Source organism: Drosophila bipectinata, chromosome 4 (genome assembly GCF_030179905.1).
Source record: "Drosophila bipectinata strain 14024-0381.07 chromosome 4, DbipHiC1v2, whole genome shotgun sequence".
Taxonomy (NCBI): Eukaryota; Metazoa; Arthropoda; class Insecta; order Diptera; family Drosophilidae; genus Drosophila; species Drosophila bipectinata.
In genome coordinates, this window is record NC_091740.1 from 14,452,630 (window position 1) to 14,469,742 (window position 17,113).

The 17,113-nt window shown below is 39.5% G+C and overlaps 1 protein-coding gene across 2 annotated transcripts in view; it reads right to left on the reverse strand.

Annotated features, from left to right (window-relative positions):
• The window catches only part of fuss (SKI family transcriptional corepressor fussel), a 208,480-nt gene that overhangs the window by 170,569 nt on the left and 20,798 nt on the right, over positions 1 to 17,113 (reverse strand). The window contains exon 2 of one of the 2 annotated variants that reach the window (XM_070282414.1): positions 14,858 to 14,873. The exons of the other annotated variant lie outside the window; for it this stretch is intronic. The gene's annotated coding sequence lies outside the window, so the exon portion shown is untranslated. The remainder of the gene's footprint in view (positions 1 to 14,857; positions 14,874 to 17,113) is intronic. 2 annotated transcript variants of the gene reach the window in all.

Consider the following 17,113-nt stretch of genomic DNA (forward strand, 5'->3'; position numbering starts at 1 on the left):
CATGTTAAATTCCGGGGCGAGTTCTATGTGGGCACTCACGTACTTTTTATATTTTAGCCAGTTCGTTTTTGGCGTCGTCAGGCTGAAGGGGTGTTCGGTTATTTCTGGGCTTTGAAGAAGCGTTAGAAGCACAGGCGAGTGGTCTGATGATAAGTCTGAGACTGCTTTGGCACTTATTAGATTGCGAGGTATGTTTTTTGTCACTGCAAAATCAATAAGGTCTGGGAGCTTTCGTGAGTCTGTTGGCTAGTATGTGGGACTTCCAGGGGAAACGTAGTCCAGTTTTTTTTCACATTTATAATTGCATTGTACAATTGTCTTCCTTTGGGAGTCACTAGACGTGATCCCCAGTGCGTATGTTTGGCGTTGTAGTCTCCTGCGGCTATAAATCGATCCCCAAGTGAATTGTAGAATTCCATAAATTGTCCTTCCGAGATTGAGAAACGAGGAGGGTAGTAAACGGGAGCGATTGAAAGGATTCCGTTGCTTGACTGAATTTGTATCGATGTGGCCTGCAAGAAGTTTGTTGCAAACCTTTTGTGAAAATGGTGTTTAATGCGTTCTCTGATTAGAACTCCATTTCCGCCGTGGGCTTTCCCATCTGGATGATCTGTGCGTTAGATTGTGTAGTCTCTTATATGAAAGTTGTATTTGCTTGTAGGATGCGTTTCCACCAGTAGCATAACGTCAATATGGGTTTCGGTTAAGAATTTTGATAATTCTAGTTTATGCCACCATTGACATTCGACATTGATATTCGTAGCGCCTGCATAGATTATTCAGACTGTTGTGCTACGAGCAGCTGTATCACCATGTTCTGGTTTTGAACAAGCGTTTGCATGGTCGTTTTTATGAATGACATAAGCTCCATCATACTTTGTTGGAGGGTAAGCATCATAGTTTCCATTTTGCTGTGTGGCTGTTCTGGGGCCTGTTGAGCGCTTTAAGAGTTAGGCTGAATTGGAATTTCCCTTTCAGATCGTAGAGCATCGGCGTAGGAGAAGCCGTTGGTGGTGTTTAGTGGACCGAATGAGGATCTCGCAGTTTTGGCGAAGAAGACGTCTGGCGTAGTTTTTGACGCAATGTACGCATTCTGTGGATTTTGGTTGCGCGTTGCGGTCGCTTGACGCATGCGACTCTTTAACTTCTTATACACCATACATCCTCTATAGTTTGCTGTATGGCTGCCTCCGCAGTTTCCACATTTTTTCACGGTACTGTCCTTGTTTGTAGTTTAGCAAGCGGACTTGTGGGCGTCCCCGCAGACTACACAGACAGCCCGAAGTGTGCAGTAACCCCTTGTGTGTCCATACTTTTGACAGTTAGTGGATTGCACTGGACCGTTGCGTTTATGTGGCTCTTCAACAGTGATTTTCCGATGCAAAAGATATTGCAGGTTGTAGATTGGGTGGACTTCGTTCTTCTTCAGCGACCTGCTTTCTGGCTCGAGCTCGACCTTGAAGAGGGGTTGTGGCTTTTTATCTTTATTTAGAATTCACCAACATGAAGGTATTTTAAGGTGGGAAGCACTTGAAGCTGAGCGCAACTGGGTGCTTGTCCCACAATGCGCCGATTAGGGTTGATCCGCTTCATCCTCGGGACAGCCCCCTTAGATGCCGTTCGGGCCTGGCTTAGTGTAGCCTTTTTGCTCCCAGTGCTGGTAGGCATAGAAGGGGAGCAACAACATGTACCCCAGCCGAAGAGGCGCGTCCAGCGGGTCCAGCCGTTCCATTCACCAGGGCATGGTCCACCTTGGCACTAAGGCTTTCGAAAAGGGATTCTAGATCCAGAACTTTATGATTAAGCTCATCAATTTTGGAATGCGATTCATTTCCAATGACGCAGCTATCACATTGCCACATTAAGTTCGGAATGTTAATAAGTTGTTTTATAGCCTCCGAGGGTAAATCCATTTAGGCGGTGTGGTAAGCACGCCGGCAGATCGACGCGCACCGAACGGCATCACACCCATAAAGTTGGATAGCAGTAACTTCTGCACTACACTCTGTGCAAACGAAAGGCGACATGAGCGAAAAAGTAAACGTCCGAACTCGAAGAAAGCTAGATGCAGAATATTGGAGATAAACCTCCATCTAAGTAAAGCGGCGTCAGCTGCGCTCCTACTCCACCTAGCCGAGAGTGGAGCTGATGTGGCCCTCATCCAGAAACCCTGGATTCCTGGAGACAGAATTCTTGAGTGGGCCCCGCATCGTCGCTCCAACCTAACCTAACCTACCTGAGATACAATCCAAAGATGAAATAATTACCATATATTGGAAATGGACTTCTTTATGTTTAAATGATTAAGAATAATTATTTCGAAGTATAAAAAAATAATGATGCATTTGTTATGACCATTAAGCTACCTTAATATTATGTTAAAGCAGATATAAAATAATCACCCCAATACCAAATGTAAGCCATATTCAAATTGACAATAAATGTACCTTTTACAAAATATAATAATAAAACCTATAAATATAAGGAAAACGTAATTTTACAAGAATTACAATTAAGCAAAATCTCCACCCTATTCACCCTATAAAAACCCAGTATAGAACGATTAGATGAAGGAAAAATAATCATAATAAACAGCAAAAATGAAAAATTGAAACAAAACATAATCTACTTAATAAAATTTTTAAATGGAAAACTCAAATCGTGCCAGAAAATTTTTCAGATGAACGAAAAGAATTTAATGATCAATATTTTTACCAAGTAAACTTAACTATTGAAAATATTTTAAACACGGTTTTGTGTTATACCTAATATTCCTATTATTCCAGCAATTCCTACTAGGTTTCTTTAAAGGTTCCTCCAATTTTGTCGCACTGTGTTATTATAGTTTTTGCTAGGCCCTTGCAGAGGGTATTATAATGTTGGTCAAATATATATTCTCAGGATCACGTCCTAAGTTAATATGAACATTTCCGTCTGTCTGTCTGTCCGTCAAAGCTATTGACTTCAAACTTTGCTTACACCTTTCTTTCCTTTGCATGCAGTATGCATGCAGACCAAAACGGTCAACTTTTTTTGTCGAGCTTGTTAGTGAGGGGAAACGCACATGCATACGATTATATTTGTAGAACTTTTTACATGTATCCGTCAAAAAATATTTCCGCCTTCTGTATGTGGGACTGCGCGCACAACGGCGTAAAAACGTTTTGGCTTCAAATTCAATTTTAGAGAAAAAATTGAACTTTTTTTTTTAGAGAAAGCTAAGATACAAGGGTAAATTGAAATCGTGTGAATATATGTAACATAGAGAAGGAATCATCTTTCAACTCATAAATTATATAGATTCTTAGACTTACAGCATCCGTCCGTATGATCGCGTGGATCTCAGAAACTATAGGAGATACCCACGCAAGTTTGTTTCAAATTTTTCCCTCGCCCATTCCCGCCCCCACAAATGTTAAATTTTTGTAGCGCCAGTACTGGAAGGTCATACAAACAGGATAAAATTTGGAAAGCGTGGAACCCGAAGACTATAGTAAATATAGACCAGGGCCGTAGCTAGCATGGGGCAGGTGGGGCGGTGCCCCAGGGCTCCCAGGGCTATCGACCACTTTTTTGGTTCTGAAAAAGCTTTACCATGGTTTTCGGACTTTCTGAATGTGCTTTAAATGGATCACAATAGTCTAACAAAACAAAAAAAATTCTAAATTTTTTACAGTTTTATTAAATAATGTACAAAACAACATGTTTTCGCTTTATTTCAACATATCTCAGTATCTCATTTGGTAAATACCATTAAAAACGCCGCTTTCTCGCTTTGCAAGCCGCAAATTCGTCGATCGCTTGGCTTGGCTTTCTTTAAAACTTTAAAAGAAAGATCGTACAAAAGCGTACTTTAAAATTTGACAAAAGATTTCCGTATAGGGGGCCCCAAATTTACTTGTTGTCCCAAGGCCTCCGAGGCTCTAGCTACGGCCCTGTATCAGACTCATATGATATTCACGCAGATCAAGTTTGTGTCAAAATTTTGACACGCCCACTCCCGCTTTCAATCTTGTTGTAGCGCCATACTAAATATTACCAGTAAATCGAAAGAGATTTTCTACTGAGTTTATTTTTAACCATATTTTTTTACAAAAAAAACACAAAAAAACGGAATATTTCGGACGTTTCTACAGCTGAACCTTTTAAATAAAATCATCATTCTGGATCTAGCTTACTTTGCGTTCGGACGTTTATTTCACTCATATTGCCTCTCGTTTGCACCGAGTGCAGTGCAGAAGTTACAGCTACCCAACTTCGTGGGTGTGAGGCCGTTCGGTGCGCGTCAATCTGCCGGCGTGCTTACCACACCGCCTAAATGGATTTACCCTCGGAGTCTAGAAAGCTACTTTTTAACACTCCGAATTTAATGTGGCAGTGTGATAGCTGCGTCATTGGAAATGATTCGCATTCAAAAATTGATGAGCTTAATCATAAGGTTCGAATCGAATCGAATCGAATTTGAATCGAATCTTCGACGCATGCAGATGTATATTGTGCTCCGGGAAAAAAGTATTCAATAATATCAAAAAAGTGCAGTGACTGGTTTCGTAAATCAACAACAACGCGAAAAGACGCTTTCAGCGATGAAATCGCTAATTTTTATGTTGATTAATTAATTAATTAATAAAAAACATAACATTTGAAACTCAAACAAACTCAACCTCGATTGCAATGAGTCTAAACGACGTTCGCACACAACGTCAGCGTGAGCAAGACGAGACGGCTCTCAGTACAAAGAAACACTGCTTACTTCACTTTCAAAGCAACCGAAAGTAATGCAAGCTCATCCCAAACACGGTCAATTACCCCAAACTTGACCGAACTCTTAAACGTAGAGAGCGGGAGAGCGCGTTCTTGCTCCCCCTTGCTACCATCAATGTCTCTGCAGCCAAAGAGCGCCGTTACTAGCACCGCAACTTCTTTGACAACGTCAACCGTAACAACAACAACAACGGAACTGTAACGACAGTGCGTTTCACGACGTCATCAGCTAGCGGCGCAAACATTAATACTTCTGCTGCGCTGCCCGAAAAAAAGAACAGAAACAAAGAAAATATTAAGCCGGCTGTGCAGACTGGTATGGATCGCTACATCCAAATCAAAAGAAAGCTAAGCCCCCTAAACTCTCAACGCAAAATAACCCGGGGCAATGCTAACATAGCTGCAATAGAAACGCACACGAACTCAAACCGTTTTAAAATCTTGGCAGACTATGAGGATGACGCCGAATCTACAGAAGGCGAAAAAAAAAAGCCTAAGCGCCACTAATTTACATACGAGAAAAAAGTTCCAACGTTCTTGTCAACAAAATTATAGAGCTTATGGGCAAGGACAACTTCAACATAATACCACTCGTAAAGGACATAATACCACATCCAGGAAACCACAGTTAAAACGAAATCTGAAGATAATTACAGAGTATTATCGAAATACCTCACCGGCAAAAAAAAGAACTTTTACACGTATCAGCTAAAAAGCAGCAAGGGCCTGAAAGTCGTACTTAAGTGCATAGAGTCCGAAGTATCGCCTGCAGAGATAACATAGGCGCTACAAGAGAAGGGACTTAGCGCTAAGACAGTCTTTAATATCCTTAACAGGGATAGAAAGCCACAGCCACTCTTTAAGGTTGAGCTATAACCACAAATTAAGCCCCTAAAGAAATACGAAGTGTACTTTATATACAATCTTCAGTTCCTGTTGCACCGCAGAATTACAGTTGAGGAGCCGCACAAGCGCAATGGCCCGGTACAATGTGCGAACTGCCAAGAATATGGCCATACAAGGTCTTACTGTAAACTGCGCCCGGTGTGTGTAGTTTGTGGTGAGCTTCATGACTCCGCACACTGCCCAGCGAGAAAAGATGACCACAACTCGAAAAAGTGCGGCAACTGCGGTGCAAATCACACTGCTAACTATAGAGGTTGCCCAGTTTATAAGGAGCAGAAAAGTCGCATCCACCAGAGGGGATTTACTGCCCGTACCCAAAATAATCAGTTCATAGCCTCCAGATCAAACCCAGAAGTCTTTTTCTCGACTGCAGCCAGATCCTCACTAGGACCCATAAATTCTGCCAAAAATGTCACATACGCAAGCGCTTTAAAATCAGGACTGGCTACCCAAGCCTCAAAGAGCTCACTGTCGCAATCAGCACATCAAGAACCGAACACGGCTCAGCAGCATCAGCCGCCGGAGCAGCCAAAAAGTAACTTTGAAGCTATGATATGCAGTCTACAAACAAAGCCTTACGGAGTTTATGTCGTTTATGCGTACAACCCTACGAATATCTACGTGGAACGCTAACGGCGTTTGGCAGCATAAACTCGAGTTAGCGCAATTCCTACTAGACAATCAAATCGACGTAATGCTGCTTGCATAAACACATCTTACAAACTGATAAAATTTCCAACTACGAGGATATTCATTCTATGGAAAAAATCATCCATATGGTAAAGCACATGGCGGGACTGGAATTTTAATCAGATGTCGTATTAACCACCATTATCATACGAAATTTGCTAAAAACTACCTACAGGCCACATCCATAAATATACACCTAAATACTGGCAAGCAATTAACTCTAGCCGCCGTATACTGCTCCCCACGCTTCATCATAGCCGAAGATGAGTTTATGCAGTTTTTCAACTCACTAGGATACCACTTCAGCAGGAGACTACAATGCCAAGCACACACACTGGGGATCTCGTCTCGTGACCCCAAAAGGAAAGCAGCTCTATAATGCTGCTAAAAATTAAAGCTAAAAAAAAAAGTAAGAACAAGCTAGACTATGTTTCTTCTGGCACACCAACATACTGGTTTACAACATACTAATTAAATCTCGACAGAAGACTCACATGGCGCCGGCACATTGAGGCCAAAAGAACACACCTAAAGCTAAAAGCCAGTAGCCTTTATTGGCCTATTACCGCTCGGTCACCTCTTAGCCTTGAATATAAAGTCCTGCTGTAAAACTCGGTCCTAAAACCTATGTGGATGCACGGCTCCCAGTTATGGGGAACGCCAGCAATAGCAACATTGACATAGTTCAAAGAGTTCAGTCGAAGATCTTGAGAACAATCATCAGGGCACCGTGTTACGTTCGGAACGAAAACATACACCACTACTTAAACATTCTACCAGTCAAAGAAGTGATCGCAGAACAGAAGGTAAAGTTCTTAACGAAGCTATCGGTGCACCCTAACAACCTGGCGAGAGGTCTAACAAGGTTGAGCAACCAATCACGCCTTCGTCGCAATGACTTACCCACCCAGCGACCGACCTGAGGGACGCGCAACCAGAATGCAGTCTTAGTATACTGTTAGTTACATTTTAATGTTAAGATTCGCCAACTTATTGTTAGTCTCAAAATTAAGAGTAGATTCAATTAATAAAAGCACAGCTATAACAAAAATAAAAAAATCATAAGGTGCTGGATCTAGAATCCCTTTTTGAAAGCCTTAAAGCCAAAGTAGATCATGCCCTGGTAAATGGACCGGCTGGACCCGCTGGGCCCGAGGACTCTTCAGCCGGGGTGCATGTTGTTGCTCCTCCTTCTATGCCTACCAGCACTGGGAAAAAAAAGGCTACGCTGGGCCAGGCCCCAAAGGCATCTAAAGTAGCTATCCCGAGAAAGAAGCAAATCAACTCTAATAGGCGCATCGTGAACCCAGTTGCGCTCAGCTTCATGTGCTTCCCACCTTAAAATACCTTCATATTGATAAATTCGCAACGTCTACCTGTGCATCCGACGAACCGGATGCACTGTGCAAGTTCGTCGCAGATAAGCTGAGTGATTTCGCCTGTGCTAGGCTTGTCAAAAAGGATGCTGACATCAACGCCCTAAAGTTCGTTAACTTTAAGTTGGGAGTTCCGAAGCAACATTTCCCTACAGTCTTCAATGATGCTGGTTTGTCCATAGAGAGCCTGCTAAGGTTATAGAACTCCCAGCTATTCTTCCTTTGCCACAAGCGCGAACGTCATAAAAAAAAACGGCGCCGCTGGCGCCGTTACTTTTTCCTCTTCACAAGCTTCAATTTATTACCTCGATTCTTCTCTGTTGCGCTACCAAAAACAAAAGGCGTGTGCGTCAATGGTTACGGTTGACGCTTTCTTCGATTCCTCCAATAATTTGCTTCGGTTTCTGATCGATATTATCCAACAACAAAAACAACTATTTTCAAAGAGATTTGTTTACTTCTTATTTTCACTTGTGGATGTCCAGCAACAACAAGACGACGGTAATCGAGACATTGGCAGCGCATCGCGGCTCATCTTATTTTTTTTCGCTGGGCCACTCGCTGGTGCTTTCTTTTCGCCGATGGAAGATGTTTATTTACGTTTCAAACGTGTGGATGGATCTTTGCTGCGTTTGGATGTGCCTGACTATGAATACTCAATGTTTTCACCTGGCACTGGATTTGCTCTGCAACTGGACACTCGCAGGTCTATTGATGAGTCAAATGAAAAGATCTGTGTGTCCTCGTCGGCTACCACGCTATGCGTATTGGAGAAGCCTCCACATGCACCAGTACCTGGAATGCACTTTCATCATTGCCGCCTTGTCGTAAAGCCTTAAAGTTCTATTCCAAAATATATCGGGAATGGGAACCAAGACACGGATGGTATTTCTTAATTCTTCTGCCTGCGATTTTGATGTAATCATCCTTGTGGAAACGTGGCTCAATGACAAATTTAGCTCCTCTGAGTTCTTCGAGCCTAACTTTTACCATGTATTTCGAAAAGACCGAGATGCATTCAGTGCTCAGTGTGGGAGAGGTGGTGGTGTGATCATCGCTATCCGTCGATCTCTTCAGGCTACACCACTGCACCTTCCGGTGGCCGACCCTTAACTGGATCAGCTTGCCGTTTCAATCCAGGGCGTCCATGGCCCGTTCGTCATCATTGCATCATACATCCTTACGAACAGCGCATTTAGAATATATCATGCGCATATGGAAAACATCACTAGTGTCTGTGCTAGAACGTTGGACCCTACCGCTTTGATGGTAGCTGGCGATTTTAACCTAAGCTCCATTGTCTGGTCTTGGGACCAGGAATCTCCCTGCATGCTACCTAGTAACGTTCACCAGAGTCATGAAATTGTAGTTTTAGATGATATTTTTAGTCTGGGCCTCTCCCAAGAAAATAATATTTTTAATGATTTATCCAACATTTTTGATCTTATATTTTTAAATAATGTAGTTAATAGTAAAGTAAAATTATGCAATGTACCATTAAGTCCATGTGATATGCACCACAAGCCGTTAGGTATTCATATGGAGTTTTATAGTTTTTAGCCTTCTGCTTCACCCATTCCATATTATCATCTGAATGATACTAACTTGTCACTTATTAATGCCTCTATTTCAGCCTTTGATTGGGTTTCCCTTTTTTCGGATGGCTCAATCGATGATTGTTATAATAAGTTCTTGGTTGCCCTTTTTATATTATTGATACTTATGCCTCTGTGAGGATATCAAGTTCCTCTACAATCAGTGTTAAGAGGAGCCCTAAATAAATAGGTCTTACTCCAATGAACTCCTTATGGAAACTGATTTTATTCGTCAAAGTTCTCTTATAAGTACGATACATGAGAATCTTAAAACTATGTAAAACTACTTGTCAACGCACTGCACGCTGACCTGCTATGCGACCCTTTCTCCAGTGCGATAAGCGCACTACTTATGTATTTATTTGTGTTAGGCTGCAGGGGATCGGTTTTGAACCATCTGTTTGACTCATATTTCATGGGTCCGATCCCTTGAAACTCTAACTTAAGAATTTCTATACAATATAGTGTTCAATGCTTGAACATTCTGGAAAGGGCCACAAAAAGAGGCGTAAGTTTTATGTGTTTTTGATGAATATTTTTTGAATAAATTTGATGTTACTTTAACCTTTTCTTCGATTATAATTTTTAGTGGACTGTATAAATGTTTGTTTTTGTTCTTGTATTTTGTTAATAAATTTGTTTCTTTTAATATTTAAATTATTTTAAACCTAATGTTTGAACAATCAGTATATTTCCGATGTCAAAGCTAGCCTTCGCTCCAATCCTAAAGCTAGGCTTGGCCATCTGTTAACAGCAAAAAGTCAAAATCGGACATACTTTCATCCATATGTTATGGTAATTTAGCAGCCGATTCGGATCAGGGCGTTTCTGATCTTTTTGCTAAATACTTTGCCTCTAACTTGGAGCCGAAGGTTCCTTGGAGGGATAATGAAACTCTTCTTAGCATTGAGGCTTTTCTGAATGTGAGTAACATGGACGTATTGGACTGTGACCTTGTTGAAGCCACAGGACATTTTACGGAATCGCACACACCTGACTTTGATGGTATCTCCCCATTCTTTCTTAAAAAGAGCACCGCTTCCTTTTCTATTCCTCTTCAACTGCTGTTCTCCTTGTCGCTCTCATCTGGTAGATTCCCCTATCGGTGAAAGGATACTTTTTTCATGCCTATTCACAAAGGTGGCAGTAGGTCTGATGTTTACCTATGTCGACCTATAGCCAAAATTTGCAACGTTCGCTAAGATATTGGAGCGGATAGTTACTGAAAAATTGACTTTTCTGGCTCGTTATTTTATATCCCCCAACCAGCATGGTTTCTTGTCTAGCCCTCCCAGGCAACTACAACTAATTTAGCGGTCTTCTCTAAGCATTACTTTGAAGCTTTTGAAAACCGGTTTTAATTTGACTCCATTTACACTGACTTCTCCAAAGCCTTTGACAAAGTTTGTCATGCTGCCCTTCTGGCCAAGTTTATGGTGCATGCAGTGACAAGACATTGCGAAGCTAAAGCTCTTAATAACGGAAAGGGCGGTCTAGACATTGCGGAGCTAAAACTGGCTAAAGAAAAGCCGGTTGACCAACTTAGCGATTTTGGCACACTTAAGCCTAATTAATAAACTATACACTAAAAAAGCGGCTGCTGCCTGACCCGATACGCATATTTTTGCATTTATTTATCTCGCCAACGGATAAATCCTTTCATGGCTACAAAATAACAACTTACAAACTAATACATAATAGTACAATACTAATACAAACTTAATCGGTACTTAATTGGCCCTGTGACAAGGCCTGTGACTGATTGGAATCGGTAGTTGGCCCTGTGTAATATGCACATATGTAGAAACATGTGCGATCTGGGTGATTACATGGCGACCGTTTACACCTGTGGCACTTGATCCGAAAGGGGGCAAAAGTACGAAAATTCCTTTGAGAAACATCAAGAGACCGCTTACTGTACCGGGAAAACAGACACTTTGAAAATTTTAATGGAAAAAGATTGAGCACCATGAGTAAACTCTGGATATATCCTCCTGTAACAAGTAAGTGTCACTAATGCAACTAATGACTTTATAGATTTTAAGGTCATCTGCATACATTAAGAAGTAGGAATGACGAAAACATGAAGAGATGTCTAGGAGATGTCCCAGAGACTCGATAAATGGACAAATGAACTTGATAGCGTCTCCAATAGAAACGTGGCTAGGTCGGTCAGCCAGATAAGACTCAAACCAACTTAATAAAGAGGAATGAATACCTAATTATAAACTGTAGAATAAACATTCTTATAACGTTTAAATAAATTATTTCGGTTTTAAGATTTTAGTGCGGATTAATGTCGTTGAAAAATCTCACTGATCAAACAATGCGTTTACGTTACAGGCAGAAAAATAAATATTTAAATTTAACCACGCCCCTTTCCACCCCAGAAATTAAACAAATTAAATATGAAGAACAATTTTTTTAAAATTGACTTTGACTTTGACCAAATATTCAATTTAATATTTTCAAGATGTCCTAAAAATGTTGTCCAGATTAAAAGAAACTCACAAAAGTTATTCAGTAAATAATGTGTTTGGGCGGTTGGATCAAGTGAACAAAAATATAATCTGTACTAAGTTCCAGCTTTTTATCTTCAAAAACACGAAAGTTGTGTCATTTCCGATCGTTCAGTTATATGGCACCTATAGGATATAGTTAACCGATCCTTGGTATGTCGTATTATTTTCCATAAAGAGCTCTGATGAAAAATCCCAACTCTCTTACTCTAAAAACACCAAAGTTATACCATTTCCGATCAATCAATTACACGGCAATTGTAGGATATAGTCGGCCGCTACCGGCCGTTCCGACTTATATACTGCGTGCAAAGGAAAGAAGTGTGTGCCAAATTTCAAGTCGTAAGCTTTAAAACTGAGAAACTAGTTTGCGTAGAAACAGATAGACAGACAGACAGACGGACATGTTCATATGAACTAAGCAGGTGATCCTGATCAAGATCATGTTACTTTATAGGGTCGGAGATGTCTCCTTCACTGCGTTGCAAACTTTTAGATTTTTAGACAAAATTATAATACCCTCTGCAAGGGTATAAAAAACGCCAATAACACAGTGCGACAGTGATTTGGAACTTTTGAAGAGACATAGTAGGAATTGTTCATTAGGTCGAATATAGTATGAAACCGTGTTTGAAATTTTTCTAACACCCTCAAAATCTTGATTTATTTAGAAAAAACGGGTTTTCAGGACTTTTTTGCTTTTCCAAATTAGATTTTGTTGCCCATCTTAGTTTCGTCAGCTTTGTATTAATGGCTTTTAAGTATTTAAGTAATGGCCAGCTTTGCATATTCTTTACGTATATAATGTTGAGAATACTCTTACAAAAATTCATAACGATCGGAGCATTAGAACCGAAGTTGTAGCTATTTATAGCGCACTACCTGCACATCAAACTTGAACAAACTTGAAACTTTAAACGCGATTATCTCAGAATCTTGTTTTTTCGAAATTACCTTTGCGGTGGACACGATTACAAAAAAACTATTAATCCGATCAACACCAAATTTTGACCACTTATTTATTATGGTATTAGTCCGTGAACGAAGGATTTTCAATTTTTTTGAAAACTCCTTTTTTAGAGCATAAAAATTGAAAATCTTATACTTTGAAAGTATATTTTTTGTTAAAACCGTCGCCATTTTTTTTAAATCAAAAATTGTACAAATCCTTCGTTCACGGACTAATACCATAATAAATAAGTGGTCAAAATTTGGTGTTGATCGGATTAATAGTTTTTTTGCAATCGTGTCCACCGCAAAGGTAATTTCGAAAAAACAAGATTCTGAGATAATCGCGTTTAAAGTTTCAAGTTTGTTCAAGTTTAATACAATGTACTAACGAAATTTTTTTAAATTTTTGATTTCGGATGAACCGTTCTCGGGATATGATGTCCACCGCAAGATACCATCGAAAAAAGACGATCTTGGAATTCGGCTATAACATTTTTATTATTTAATATTTTTTTATGAAAAAATTTAAATAAGTACCCAGAAACATGTACTAAACAACATCAGTAAAACATTTTTAATAAATATTTTCTATGGTGGATGGATTATTTTGCGCGGTACAACTGTATATAACCCCTTAACAATATGTGTGTTTGGAAGATTAACCGATTTTCTAAATAAGCCGAAGAACTTGTAACCTGCTACGTGAGTCAGTTATAGAAGAAAAACAGCGGGGAGCGGTTGTGAACGCAAGGTCCTACCCATACCCATTTGCTGGAATATACATTGGGTTATACTAATGTTCCAATTTTTGGCCCATTGTTCGAATCTATGAAGATATTCTTGAAGCGCATTTTCAACCATTTGTTTCTTGCCAATGGCAATGTCATCTGGAAGTTTCCGTTATTAAATTAAGATTATTTCGGCTTCCAGGCATGTCATGTTTAAATAATGTCCAGAGTAGTGGAGACAAGACGCTACCCTAAGGAGCTCCTGCCTGTGTTTCTTTTTTATACCCTTGCAGAGGGTATTATAATCTTGGTCAAAAGTGTGCAACGCAGTGAAGGAGACATCTCCGATATACTATAAAGTATATATATTCTTGATCAGGATCACCTCCTGAGTTGATATGAGCATGTCCGTCTGTCTGTCTGTGTGTCTGTCCGTTTCTACGCAAACTAGTCTCTCAGTTTTAAAGCTATCGACTTGAAACTTTGCACACACCCTTCTTTCCTTTGCACGCAGTATATAAGTCGGAACGGCCGGGATCGGCCGACTATATACTATAGCTGCCATATCACTGAACAATCGGAAATGACCCAACTTTCGTGTTTTTGAAGATGGAAATCTGGAACTTAATACAGATTCTATTTTTGGTCAGATAATCCGACCTACCAAGTTGAAAAAGGACCCGCTGGTGCCCAAAGTAGGAGATTTTTCTAAAGATCAGGCTAAAAAATGCAAAGAAAAACTTCAAAACCACTCGAATGTACAGGATGGGGCATTTAAAGTTGACCCACTTGATTCCTAATTTTTTGGACGCTATTTTTGGAAAAATAATGCGACATGCCAAATTTTATAAGGATCGGCCGACTATATCCTATAGCTGCAATGTAACTGAACGATCGGAAATGACCCAACTTTCGTGTTTTTGAAGATAGAAAACTGAAACTTAGTAGAGATTATATTTTTAGTCAGATAATCCGACGTACCAAATTTCATAAGGAATTCATTTTTTCGGCTCCGCCCGAAGTTAGCTTTGCTCTCTTGTTTTTTTGATTATTATAGTAGTAAAATACTACTTTCTATTCATACTTAAATTAAAACTATAACATGCACACAAATATATGTAAACAGAACTTAGGAGAATTCAAATTCTAGTGGTGGGGGAGTTATACAAATGTCAGTATTAACATCTTCGATACACTCTGGTCCTTAAGTACCAACACAACTTATTTTGAGACTACAATCCAAATTATTTAAAGCAATATTCGGCTAATTAGAAATAAAAAGGGAATTACACTTACCATTTGATAATGCAAAATTAAGTCAAACTTACCAATTAAATTCATAACCTATTAGGTCAAAACAAAGGAAACACAGAAACTCAAATCAAGGCACATTTTGAACTTAACACCTTAACCTAAAAAAAAAACAATATATAAGGGACCGGCATAATCAAAAGTTCAGTTTTTGTACTACTTCTTATCAGTAAAACCATTCACAGAATAAAATCCAAACCATGTTTGGCCCATGATACAATTATACAAGGTAGTCCTAATAATTCGTAGAATTATAATCTCTTATTTTAATTTTAACATTAACATATACCATAATTTTATTTTAATTAGTTTTGAATTTGATATAGTTCTTTGTTTTTGGTTTTGGACAGCCGTTCTCTTGTTTAAGTTCTTAATTCTAAAGTATATACGTATCTTAAAATACATTTTTTTTTTTTTATATTTACACCAAATCGACCTGCTCAGCGGCGTTTAACAATGTCTGTTTTAAATTTTTAGTTAAAAAAAACTAAAAAAAAAAACAAACAAACTAGCACGTGCTTGCGACAAGAACTGCAAAAAGTCATTTTTTTGCTTGGTTACTTAAAGGTTAAAGTTTTGAAAAAAACACCTTTCAGTTTGACAGTTTGAAATTAAGGAACCAAAACCCGAACGATTTGTCAGCCGAATGGACTACCTTGTATAATTGTATCATGGTTTGGCCAGTGTTTTTAACTGTCAAACAATTTATTCAGCGCTGTCGGTATAGGAACATAACACTTAAATTGTTATTAATTTGATTTCTCTCTAACCGTAACACTTTTTTTTTTTAAACTGATTTGGTCCGACAGATGTAAATAACGGGATAAAACATTTTTACTAGCGATTGGGGCCGTCCATATATTGCATGACGCGCCTGGGGGGGGAGGGGGTCAAAAAAGTCTGAAATTCGCGTCACGCAATATATGGACGGCCCCATTACAGTTAAGACTTAAAAGGTATGTATTCTCTGCAATACATTTTGAAATAAACTTTAACTTTTTAGAAGTCTATGGCTCTATAGCATGCCAAATCCTATGGCTCTCTCTCCTCCTGAGATTCATGCGTTCATACGGAGGGACAGAGGTACTTCACAAGTACCGGGTAAAACAAAATAACTGTGTTTTGCTCTTAATCTGACCTCTGATCTGAAATAAGACTTCAGTGTGACCTTGATAACTTTCAAACATGGTGTTTAGGTAATGATCTAATACTTAAAGGATCAAAATGCAAGCATATATCTTTTTATCGTTCTTGCCCTCTGCAAGCTACTTATTCTATTTATGGGATTGCCTTAAAGAAATTAACTCAGGTTAATGATCTCGGCGTCCTATTAAACTTAAATTTTCCGACCATATTTCCTTTATGGTTAATAAGGCTAAGAGGCCGTCCATATATTGCGTGACGCGCCTCAGGGGGGGAGAGGGTTCGGGTTAACGTCACGGTTTGTCACGCAGGGGGTAGGGGAGGTCAATCGCTGCATCACGTGACACTTAATTTTCAAATAGCTATACTTATCATCCCGGTAAAAGTAAAACATATTTTTCAAATGACTCGCGAATGCGACAAATGTGCGCGCTACCATCTACTTCACGCCACCATCTACTTCACGCCTCCATTTCTAAACGGTATGTTTCAATTTGTATCGTGTCTATAGTGCCTTTAGGTATTTCTTGTTTGTTTCATTAGTGAATCGAAACATTTTGAGTCCAATCAGTTCAGTCGAGTCAACTGTAAAATGTACATCAAGAGCTTAAATTTGCTTGCAAGTGAAATAAACAAAATAAAAGGTGAATCATGGACAACAAGAAAGCAAAGCTAACTTCGGGCGGAGCCGAAGTTGATATACCCTTGCAGTTAAAACCGGATATATATCGCAAACATCGGATATAGTTGGCCGATCCTTATGATTACATCATAATAAAACCAATTTATTACGATAAAAAATCTAAAAAAAAGTTCCAAGCTTCTATCTTCAAAAATACGAAAGTTGATATTTCTACCAAGTACCATTTACGATCGTTCAGTTATATGGCAGCTATAGGATATAGTCGGCCGATTCCGGCCGTTCCGACTTATATACTGCGTGCAAAGGAAAGAAGGGTGTGGGCAAAGTTTCAAGTCGATAGCTTTAAAACTGAGAGACTAGTTCGCGTAGAAACAGACAGAGGGACAGACGGTCAGACGGACAGACGGACATGCTCATATCAACTCAGGAGGTGAAGCTGATCAAGAATATATATACTTTATAGGGTCGGAGATGTCTCCTTCACTGC